Genomic DNA, 11,398 nt, shown 5'->3' with positions numbered 1-11,398 from the left:
GAAAAAGGAACGATTGATATGGGAATGGATACGGTCCTCACTTTAAATACAGGACAGGGCCTCCTTGTCTCTCTCTGTCTCTCAATAGGATTAGGTCAAAATTGAGTTGTCAAAGAAAAAAAAAATTATGTTTTTCGTGAACCAAAAAAAAATCACTTTCCTTACAGTATAGGGGCCGATGATATAATAAAACATAATATCATTCTTATTCACACTGGCATTTTTATGTTTTTATTAATTTTAATTTAACACGTCAATTTTGTTTTGATATCCTTACATTACTCCTTTTTTCGAAACTTATCATGTCGTTTTCATTAGTTTCAATTTGACACGTCAATTTTAATACTTGGTTCAATAAAAAAAAACAAATCTATATATATTTTTCAAGTACATTTAGCAAATAAATCCTCAAGTTGCCACCTATTTACAAGACTGCCATTAGTATTAATTATTAATTTAATTTTTATTTAATTAATTAATATTAAATTTCTATTTTTGAAAACAAGATTTCATATTCTAAATAAATTTCCAAAACAATTGGCTTTAACATTAAGTATTAAGTTTATAATTGATGTAATTAATATTAATTTTCCAATTTTACAAAACAATATTTTCTCCATACACAAATTTCTTAAACAATCGGTCTAACCAAAAAACGAATTGATTTTCGATTTTGGAGGAGGATTTGTGGCCGAGATTTTTGATCTCAACGTATTGATTTCCCCCTAAAATATATGTTCAAAATCAAATATAAAATATATAATTCAAAAAAATTAACGGTATGATTTTAAAAGGTAGCAAACATATTTACCATTCAATTTGATATCTTATTCAAAGAATAATAATAAAATATAAAAGATATTGCTTGCTCACAGATTTATTTTTATTTTGTATTACATATTTAAAAATAACTTTTACTTTCACGGATTTCATATGATGAGTTTTTGCGGATTAAAAATCTTTGAATATGTTGCCTGATCCGCCTAGCATAGCGGGTTTGGAATATAGAACCAACACTAAAACTATTAGTTTATCTCATATATACTATAGATTTGTAATCATATTTTTGAAAATTAACTTATAAATTATTTAGTAAAAGAACTACAAAATATTACACATACGATAACACATTCTTAATATTCCAAAAAAAATAAACATAAAAATATACACAAACATACTATATAGTCATATATCTCTGTTTAGTTCTAGAGAACAAAACAAATCTAGAATTTTATATTCTATCTAATAACAAATTTAATGTAATTAAGTTATAAATTTTATAAAACGTAAGAAGAAGAAGAAGAAAAAAATCTAAACAAAATTTTAAATTAATTAGACAAAAAGTTAATTAATTGAAAATTTGAAAACTAAATAAATTAAAAATATTATTTAAAATATAATAATTTATAATTTAGTCCCGCGGTGTACCGCGGGTGAAATCCTAGTTACATTCAAAAGATATGTATGTATGATTATATTTAAATAAATTATATATTTTGATATTGTATGATTTGAATAAATAAAAGTGTGAAGAAATGTTAATGACATTTAAATTAATTTGTTATATTTTTGTGATTATTAATTAAATTTAAATTAATTAATATGCCTTATTATATAACAACCCACACATTTACGTGGGATATTACCTAGTACCCATTTGAACTAAATTTATGTATATCATTATATTAAAATAAATAATAGATAATAATAATTAAAAAGAGAATTTGTTAAAAATGTCTTTTTGAGTTAATCCTTTTCAAAAATATCTTTTTTTTTTTTGAACATTTTCATTTTTATCCTCTTTTACACAATAGCAATATGTTAAATTACTTTTTAGAATTTTTTTTTAGGTTTGGGTTCTCTATTTTATATCTAGGGTATAATTTTTAGGAGGTAGGGTTTATTATTTGGGGTTTAGGATTTAGAATTTAGTCATTTTATATATTAAAAAGGGAGATTTGCACTGAGACACACTTTTACTAAAAGTATGTTCATTTGACACACTTTCTGACCAAGAGGCACTTTTTGGCCAACATTTATACTGTTCACGTGATTTTTAGACTATTTTAGCCCTGATCATGTAAACATATGTGTAACTAGATAATAAAAAAAGCAGTTGTATTAAGGTCCGTCCGATTCTAACTAAGAATTTGATCCGACGGCTAGAGATGAGTGTATAATTGGTGGCATCCTAGACTATTGGATTTCAATTACTAATTTGGATCTAATGGCTTAGAATGGTTGCAAAAAAAAAACAAAAAAAATTGCATCTCTCTCTTCTTCTTATTCTTCCTTCTTCCTTCTTCACTTTTTTTTCCTCTTTCTCTTTGTAATCATTTTATCTAATTGTTATGACATATATTTTTGATTTTGTTTTTATAATTCATTATAATTTTATTTTTTCTACATTTTAAGATCCATTTTACTATATTTAAAGTGAATAATTATAATACATATACTTTGTTTTTTCCCTTAATTATAATACATATACTACAATTATGTGGATGTAAAAACTGTCTTATTATGTGGATACTAATAGTTTCAATGGAATGGTTTTTATTATTTGTGACAAATCTATAAATTATATTATGTCCATAAAATAAATTTCACATGGAAGATGAGTTATACTTGTGTTTTGGTAAAATAATCATTGTTAACTATCAAACAATATATATTATCCAATTATAATGAAATATTTGTTGATTGGTATGTGGATGCTAAAAATATCTAATTATGTGGATACTTATTTGTGGATACTATACTTATTCTAAAATCAAATCTACATGGACAATGAGTTATACACGTCCACCAAAAACTATTTATGTAGATACTTATTTGTTATTTATGTGGATACTTATTTTATGTCCATAAACTAAAGTTATACACGTCCACTAATAATGTCTAATTATGTGGATACTATACTTATTCTAAAATCAAGTCCACATGGACGATGAGTTATACACGTCCCTAAACCCTAAACCCTAAACTCTAAACCCCTAAACTCTAAAACTTAAAGCCTAAATCCCAAACTATAATCCTTAACCTTAGATCATAATAATAATCATAAATTTAATTTCATAGCAATTTTAACCTATACTAAACCTCAAACCCTAAACCCTAAACCTCTAAACCCTAAACCCTAAACCCTAAGCCCTAAACCCTAAACTTTAAACCCTAAACCCTAAATCTTAAATCATAAACCCTAGAGTCTAAACCCTAAACTTTAGACCTCAACCTTAGATCATAAACCATGATCACAAATTTAATTTTATATCAATTTTAACAAATGTAACCAAATTTGAAGATCTTTTACTAGAAAACATGAAATTGACCTACCCCAACCAGTAAATCCTAAACCTTAAATTAGGCCAAATTTTTGAATTCTTGCCTTACATTCTTTATAAATTTCAAATTCATTGATGTTGTTCACTATTATGTGGATGGTTAACATGCATAGATGGATACTTATTTTTGGATGATCAGAGAAAAAAACATATGAATACCTAATTAATTAAAAAAATTATGGTTTGATAAAGTAGTCATGGTCAACTATCAAACAATTTTAATCTTTCATATCCATAAAATTAAGTCCACATGGACGATAAATTATACATGGATGATTATATTTGTTGTTTACTATATATCTTACATTTATTTTTCCTTTATTTTATGCCCTATTTTAAAAATCGGCTTATGCGGCCGTATAATCACCGGTTACATGCTCGGCGGCTCCTTACCGCCGCGATTTTACTATAGTCGGCCAATAAATCGGCAAAAAAAAAATTGAGAACTTTTTAATTTCTAACTATGATTTCCTTTCATAGAGCTGTCATATTAGGGTTGAAACTATAAGAATAACAAGGTATAACGACTAATAGTTGCAAAAGAAATAAATAGGCAGCTTCAAATTAGGGTTTAGGGTTTAGTTGTATAATCGTTCCCTCCTTCACTCTAACCAAGATCACGCGTGCATCAAATGTGAGGACAGATTGTCTTGCTCGTTGTTCGAGAACTTTAGTTTCTGAAATTTCTTTTATAAACTCTTACCCTCCTGTTTGGACAACTAATCTTGGAGTTATCTTTTAATTTAATGTTTAGTTGACAAAAAAAAAAAATTAGGGTTTATAGACCAACACCGAGGAAGAAGAACAAGAATATTTTGGTCATTTTGCATTTATTATTACACAAAAATTCATCATTTCATATAAATAGAGACTTAATTCATTTTATTTTGATAACCAAACAAAACCATATATTTACCATAGTTTTTCCACTATCCTCCGAAAACTTGTGCTTATATTTTTCTTCATTTTTCACTGAAATGGATTTCGACAATAACCCTTTTAACACCCAAAATTTTGACTAATTATCCATTTAACTACCCAAATCCCAACATCCAATTTTATTTAGCATTTTTAATTAAGAATAAAATAAGAAAGAAAACAAAATTTTATTTAAAATAATTAATAATATTTTTAACCTCAAATGCTCAATAATACTAATGAAAATTATTATCAAAGCTGAACAATAAAAAAACAAATAAATTCAAGAGGTATATATGTATAATTATATTTAAATTATACTATATATATATATTATATGATTTGAAGAAATAAAAGTGCAAACATATGTTAATGACGTTTAAATGAATTAATATACTCTATTATACAATAATTCGTGCATTTGTGCAGTAGTAATATATATAGTCTAGGCAAACTTTTGAACTTGCATTGAAAGACTTTTAAAAGACTTAAAAAAGACTTTTAAATATATATATTATTCTTCATTGTTACACAATTCTTGGCCTCACTCATTTCAAGCATCTCTTTCTTCAAGCATGGTTTCTTCTTTGGTTTGAGTTAAAGCTTGTGGTGAGATTTTTTTAAAGAATAATACTACACAACTCGTTAGTGCAAGATATCTTAATTCGTTTATTCTTCTCCATATTTAGATTTTTGTGCATATGTATTTTTTGTTTGGAATGCTTTATTAAACAACAAAATTAATTATAAAATACTAATATTATATTATAGATGTCGTAAAAACAATGAAAATTTCAAGAAAAGTATTTTGATAGAAATATTTAATATTTTAGTTATAGTGTTTCACATTGACCAAAATAATTATTTTACATATTATTTTTTTCTTGTTAAGACACTATCCTTGTGTGGAAAGGGAGATGGTGAGTAGCAATAATTGTATATTTGTATGTAACATAGCATATAGATAATGGACCCACGAATCGATACTGTGTCGTGGAATTATTAGAATTACTATTTGTATTTTACTAGAAAATAAGCAGTTCAGTTCCGACCCCACTATTTTGTTCCTTCACCAATATGGGCTAACTGCTAACTGACCTCGTACTAAAGTAATTTATTGATTGATTTATATAGTATGGAATATGGATTGTCCGAATAATGTTCACGTGAGTCTGACACAATCATTATTGAGTTTGGCAAATTGAATGCAAAAAGAATTCATAGCCGCCTAACCAACTTAGAAGTTATTACAAGTTTATATGACCAACAAGGATAGATGTGAGACCGTTTGAACAAGCTTCAGGCCATTAATTTTCAGAAATCAGCTATTACATTTAGCAAAGGGTTGGATTCGGATAAAAAAACATCATCTCTGCCAACTACTGAAGATTTATAAAACGCAAGGTTTTGGTAGATATCTTGTACTATCTGAGTTTATTGGAAGAAACAAAACAAACTTTTTCTTATTTAGCACAAAGAATATGTCAAAATGGATAACTGGTATACTAAGCTCCTGTCACCTGCAAGTAAGGAAGTGCTTCTCAAATCAATTGTTACAGCCATCCCTACCTCTAGCATGTCTTGCTTCCTTTTACCCTCAAGAATAATCATTTAGATTACAAAAGCTATGAGACAGTTTTGGTGGTCAAGCAGCCAGGAAAAGCATAAGATCCCATGGGTGGCATGGCAAAAAATTGTTGATTCAAAGAATGTTAGAGGTTGAATGATAAGAGATTTGAAAGAATTTAATATCGCTCTATTGGCTAAGCAAAGCTGGAGGATCCTACAGAAACTATCTTCACTTATGGCAAGAGTCTTTAAAGCAAAATATTTTCCAAAGACAAGCCTCTTCAAAGCACCAGTTAAATTAAATACAAACTATGCATGGAAAAGCATTATCCAAGGTACAAAGCTGATTTCTCATGGATTAAAATATATAGTTGGAAATGGAGAACATATTGAAGTATGGAATGACAATTGGCTCCAAGTATATCCACCTAGGCCATCGTCTGGTCCTGGAGTACGTATGTATCCTAACTTGAAAGTTAGCGACTTGCTGGAACAGGGTGGTTGGAATGAAGAGCTTCTTTATTGCATCAGGGATCAGGAAGATGTTCCTCACATAAATCATTTGTCCTTCTATTACAAGGTCAGCTGATGTAATAAATTGGATGCACACTAACGATGGTGTATACACAGTAAAATCTGGCTATCATCTTCAACGTAAGCTCTCCAATGAAGCTTCCCTCATGGTAAATTTTGTTTCAAATAATACATCTTCTAAGACTTTTTCAAATATATGGAGCCAAAATATTCCACAAAAAGTTAAGCATTTCTGGTGGTGGTGTCTTCATGATGCTTTACCAACTGCAGAAAATCTTAAGAAGAGAAAAATACTACAAGATGATAATTGTCACAGGTGTGGTGAAGCTATAGAGAGTATTAACCACCTTCTTTTTCATTGTAGAGTAAGTAAGGAGATCTGGAACCACATCAGGTACATCTCCTTTTTAAAATTCTGTTTATCAGAATGTGGACTTCTTGCTGAATTTAAATAACAACCAAAGGAATGATGTAAGCGTTTCCCCTTTCATTGGTTGGCATATCTGGAAAGCAAGAAATGATCTTCTATTCAAGAAATAAAACGCTGTCAATCCCACTCATTATCAATAGAGCGTTTATGGACTTATAACAATGGAAAGATAGCTTAACTTATAATCAAGAAAAGATAGAGGTTGGAAAATCTCAAGAGAGAGAAAAACAGGTTTTGACAAAAACAGAAAGCAAACGAGATATTAATCTGAAGGCCAATGAGTACTGCTGCTTTGTTGATGGATCATGGGTCTCTCCTTCTGAATGTGCAGGAATTGGTTGGGTTCTTTATAACAAAGATCATCAGCTTGTTCTTAAAGGGAGGGCATCCATCAATCCAATGAACACACCTCTTAAAGTCGAAGCTGAAGCATTAAGGTCAGCAGTTTCCCACGTCAAAAGGCTCGGGTACAACAATGTGATGTTTTGTGGAGATCCATCTATCTTATTCCAAAAACTCCTTCATAATTTGGAAAAAGAACGGAACTATCAGAATGAACACTCCAACCTTGCCACTTATCTGCATGATATTATGAATTTTAGTCGATCTTTTGTTTAGATTTCTTTTACTAAGATTCTCCGTAATGTAAACGTAACTGCTGCTGATAAGTTAGCTAAGGAAGCAAGAACTAGTAAGCCAAGTTATGTAATATAAATTACTTTTTCTAATAAAAATATATTGCCGACAAAAAAAAAAGATGTGAGACCGTTTGGACCCATTAAAAGCCCAATCTTTTTTTTTTTGTTTTTTTTTGACAACAATTGATCAGCTCATATGAGCCAATGTGAAGGAAAATAATTTACAAACAAAACATGCTGCGGTGATGTACGCGCTTGGCGTGCCAAAGAATCCGCACTAACATTAGCACTTCTGGAAATAAAAGATAAAGAGAAAGACGAGAACTCCTCCCTGTCCAACTCTATGTCATCGAGGTAGGTCTTGAACGCCGGCAAGTCTTGAGGGGAAGACACCATCTTCACCAAGTCTGAACAATCTGAATAAAAAGCTACGTCTCGAAAATCATGTCCAATCATGCAGCGCAAAGCCCAAACAAAAGCCTCTACTTCTGCATGCAAAGGGGAAAGACTCTGACGGAAATTGGTGGCTCCTTTTATCGTCGAGCCATCTGTAGCGGTTGAACACACCCAACCCGCACCCGCAAATTTGTCTCCCATCCTCCATGATTCATCAACACAACACTGGTAACCCGAGAAGACGGTAGGCAGCGACCCTACTCGTCCTGTCCCTCTATCAACAGTGGCACAAGGCATCATAGATAGACCCTCCTCTTCCTCCTCTGTTTGAGCCTGCAACCATGTGGAAGACTCCACCACGGCTATCCTAACAACCTCCTCGGGCTTGTCTATAATATTCTCAAAGACTCGAGCATTTTGGGCCTTCCAAATATACCACATAAGCCATGGGAACGCCGCAATCTGAGCACCCGGATTGTCCGTTCCCAAAAAATGATCCACATTGGCATACAAAGAGTCTGTGGGGAACGAAACCTGACCGACCGGGACATGAGCTAAAGCCCAAGCTTGTCGAGCTGGCGGACACCAAAAAATAGCATGGTTTACCGTTTCCTTATCTGCCCCACAGCGGGCACATCCTGAATCACATGCAATACCCCGTCTCCTCAAATTCGCCGAAACCAAGATACATCCTCATAATACTTGCCACATGAAGTGTTGTATCTTTGGTGGACACGCCACCCTCCAAACTCTCGCTAGCGGGAGTTTGGAGCCCAATCTTTTTGATAAAGGAAAACCTAAGCGAGTGTGTATTATTTATAGAGAAAATAGCACTTACACCCATTTTTCCCAACTTTATTCATACTTACGCCCACTTCTAGCTACTCCTATAATTTTTACTTGTAAAATTACAACATACTCCCTAACTCTCTTTACTTTACTTTATTTACTAGGTGCTTCCCCACGCAACGCATGTGTTGTGGTGTAGTTGGCACTTTTTTGTTTTTTTGATCTTTTACGTTTTCTCTTTTGTATTATTTCGTTTTAATTAGACATATATGGGTTTCGCAGTCACTTGTATTAATACACTATATGTTTATACCATTTCGTTTAGATGTGTACAATTGTGGCGTTTATTTTTTTATGAATTATGAGGATGTTGTTTCTTGCTTTTGAGGATCCAATTTTATCATTGACTGATATTGTTCCAAATACATTTATTGTATTTTAGATTTCTAATTAACTGCTTATGTAAACCCTTCATACGTTGATGTTGCAATAATAAGTTATTTTTTAAAAGTAATTATCTTCCGTGTAAGTGATTATGTTTGTATGCCCATATTTTGGTCTAATATCAATAAGATCGTTTCTGTTTTTCTTTAGTTGGCTTTGAAACCAATATTGAGTTAAGCAAATAATGGGTCGAATTATGGTGTTAATAAGTAATATAAATTCTTATGTATATATATTGTATATATGTGACTATAAGTTTAGCTAACTAAAAAATTCTGTTATATTTAAATATAATATATATATATATATATGATTTTTTATTTGTGGGAGGAATGTATGGAATTATTGGATAGAAGTTATTTTTGAGTTAAATGACCTTTTATGCCTTTAAAGTGAGTTAAATATTAATAAATTTTTATATGTGTCTTGACTTTTTTTTAAAAGGAATACCAAGTGTTTCCTTCCAAATTTGAAGTGACATAGTATTTTAGTTTTCTTATATGATTTTATGAACTTCAATGTAAAGGTTTTTCAAAGTAATAAGTACACTCACATTGATTGAATTATAAAATTTGGAGAAATGTTTATTTCGATTAATCATTTGCTCTTTTAAATATATTAAATAAGTATGTTATTATTCCTACAAATAGGACAACATATATTATAGTTTAACCATGGAGTTAAGTAATGGAAATGGAACTTGTGATTGCAAGAAAAAATGAGACAACCCGTCTGTGGACCCCACTAGCCTCACTGCCAATTGCCCCCATAGGCTGGCCCTGCAGGGCATCGATCCTAACCCATCACTGTGGATATCCAAATCCACCAGTAGGTTATTGGTGCATCAGGCGTTCCTCGAACCCTGGACCCTCACCCTTTAACAAACTTCCCACAGACAAGTTGCCACCAATTGAAAATGAAACGATCGACCTTTTTTTTTAATAATAAATAATAAATATAATATAATAAATAACTACAACTAGTGGTCCCATACCCACTAGCCACCTAACCACAATCACAATCGTCAGCGGAAATAACATCACCAATTAAATATCCAATAATACTCCAATAATAACCAATAACCATAACNTATGGGAGGAATGTATGGAATTATTGGATAGAAGTTATTTTTGAGTTAAATGACCTTTTATGCCTTTAAAGTGAGTTTAATATTATTAAATTTTCATATATGCCTTGACTTTTTTTTAAAAGGAATACCAAGTGTTTCCTTCCAAATTTGAAGTGACATAGTTTTTTAGTTTTCTTATATGATTTTATGAACTTCAATGTAAAGGTTTTTCAAAGTAATAAGTACACTCACATTGATTGAATTATAAAATTTGGAGAAATGTTTATTTCGATTAATCATTTGCTCTTTTAAATATATTAAATAAGTATGTTATTATTCCTACAAATAGGACAACATATATTATAGTTTAACCATGGAGTTAAGTAATGGAAATGGAACTTGTGATTGCAAGAAAAAATGAGACAACCCGTCTGTGGACCCCACTAGCCTCACTGCCAATTGCCCCCATAGGCTGGCCCTGCAGGGCATCGATCCTAACCCATCACTGTGGATATCCAAATCCACCAGTAGGTTATTGGTGCATCAGGCGTTCCTCGAACCCTGGACCCTCACCCTTTAACAAACTTCCCACAGACAAGTTGCCACCAATTGAAAATGAAACGATCGACCTTTTTTTTTAATAATAAATAATAAATATAATATAATAAATAACTACAACTAGTGGTCCCATACCCACTAGCCACCTAACCACAATCACAATCGTCAGCGGAAATAACATCACCAATTAAATATCCAATAATACTCCAATAATAACCAATAACCATAACATCAACAATATATAGTATTAATTCCAATCATAACTAATAATCCAAACAACATAAACCAATGAACCAGCAATCCTAAGAAACATTCTAGGACTCAACTCTAGCAACCTAACATAAGCCAGAAAACCAAGCGAACCACTAGAACATCCTCCTCTTCATCGCCCTGATTCCACAGTCACACTTTGCCTTTACCTGCACCACAAACACATATTGCAATGCATGAGTATTTAATAAACACTCAGTAAGGCAATCCTCCCATCTACTGGGCTATACACACAAGCAATAGAGACATCTCTAACCATCAACCAACAATCATCAATCAACAATCAACAATCAACAAGCCAAACAACACATAAACAAGCAGATTAGAGAAATCTCCAGCTTAGATAAGCCATGGTCCTGCACTTACCTTAACAAGTGATTCACAAAACTAAATACAACCAAATGAGAGGCTTTCCAATATCCAAGAACAACCAAACTTG

The sequence above is a fragment of the Camelina sativa genome, chromosome 15, assembly GCF_000633955.1.
Source record: "Camelina sativa cultivar DH55 chromosome 15, Cs, whole genome shotgun sequence".
NCBI classification, from domain to species: domain Eukaryota; kingdom Viridiplantae; phylum Streptophyta; class Magnoliopsida; order Brassicales; family Brassicaceae; genus Camelina; species Camelina sativa.
Note: the sequence above shows the minus strand (reverse complement) of the source record.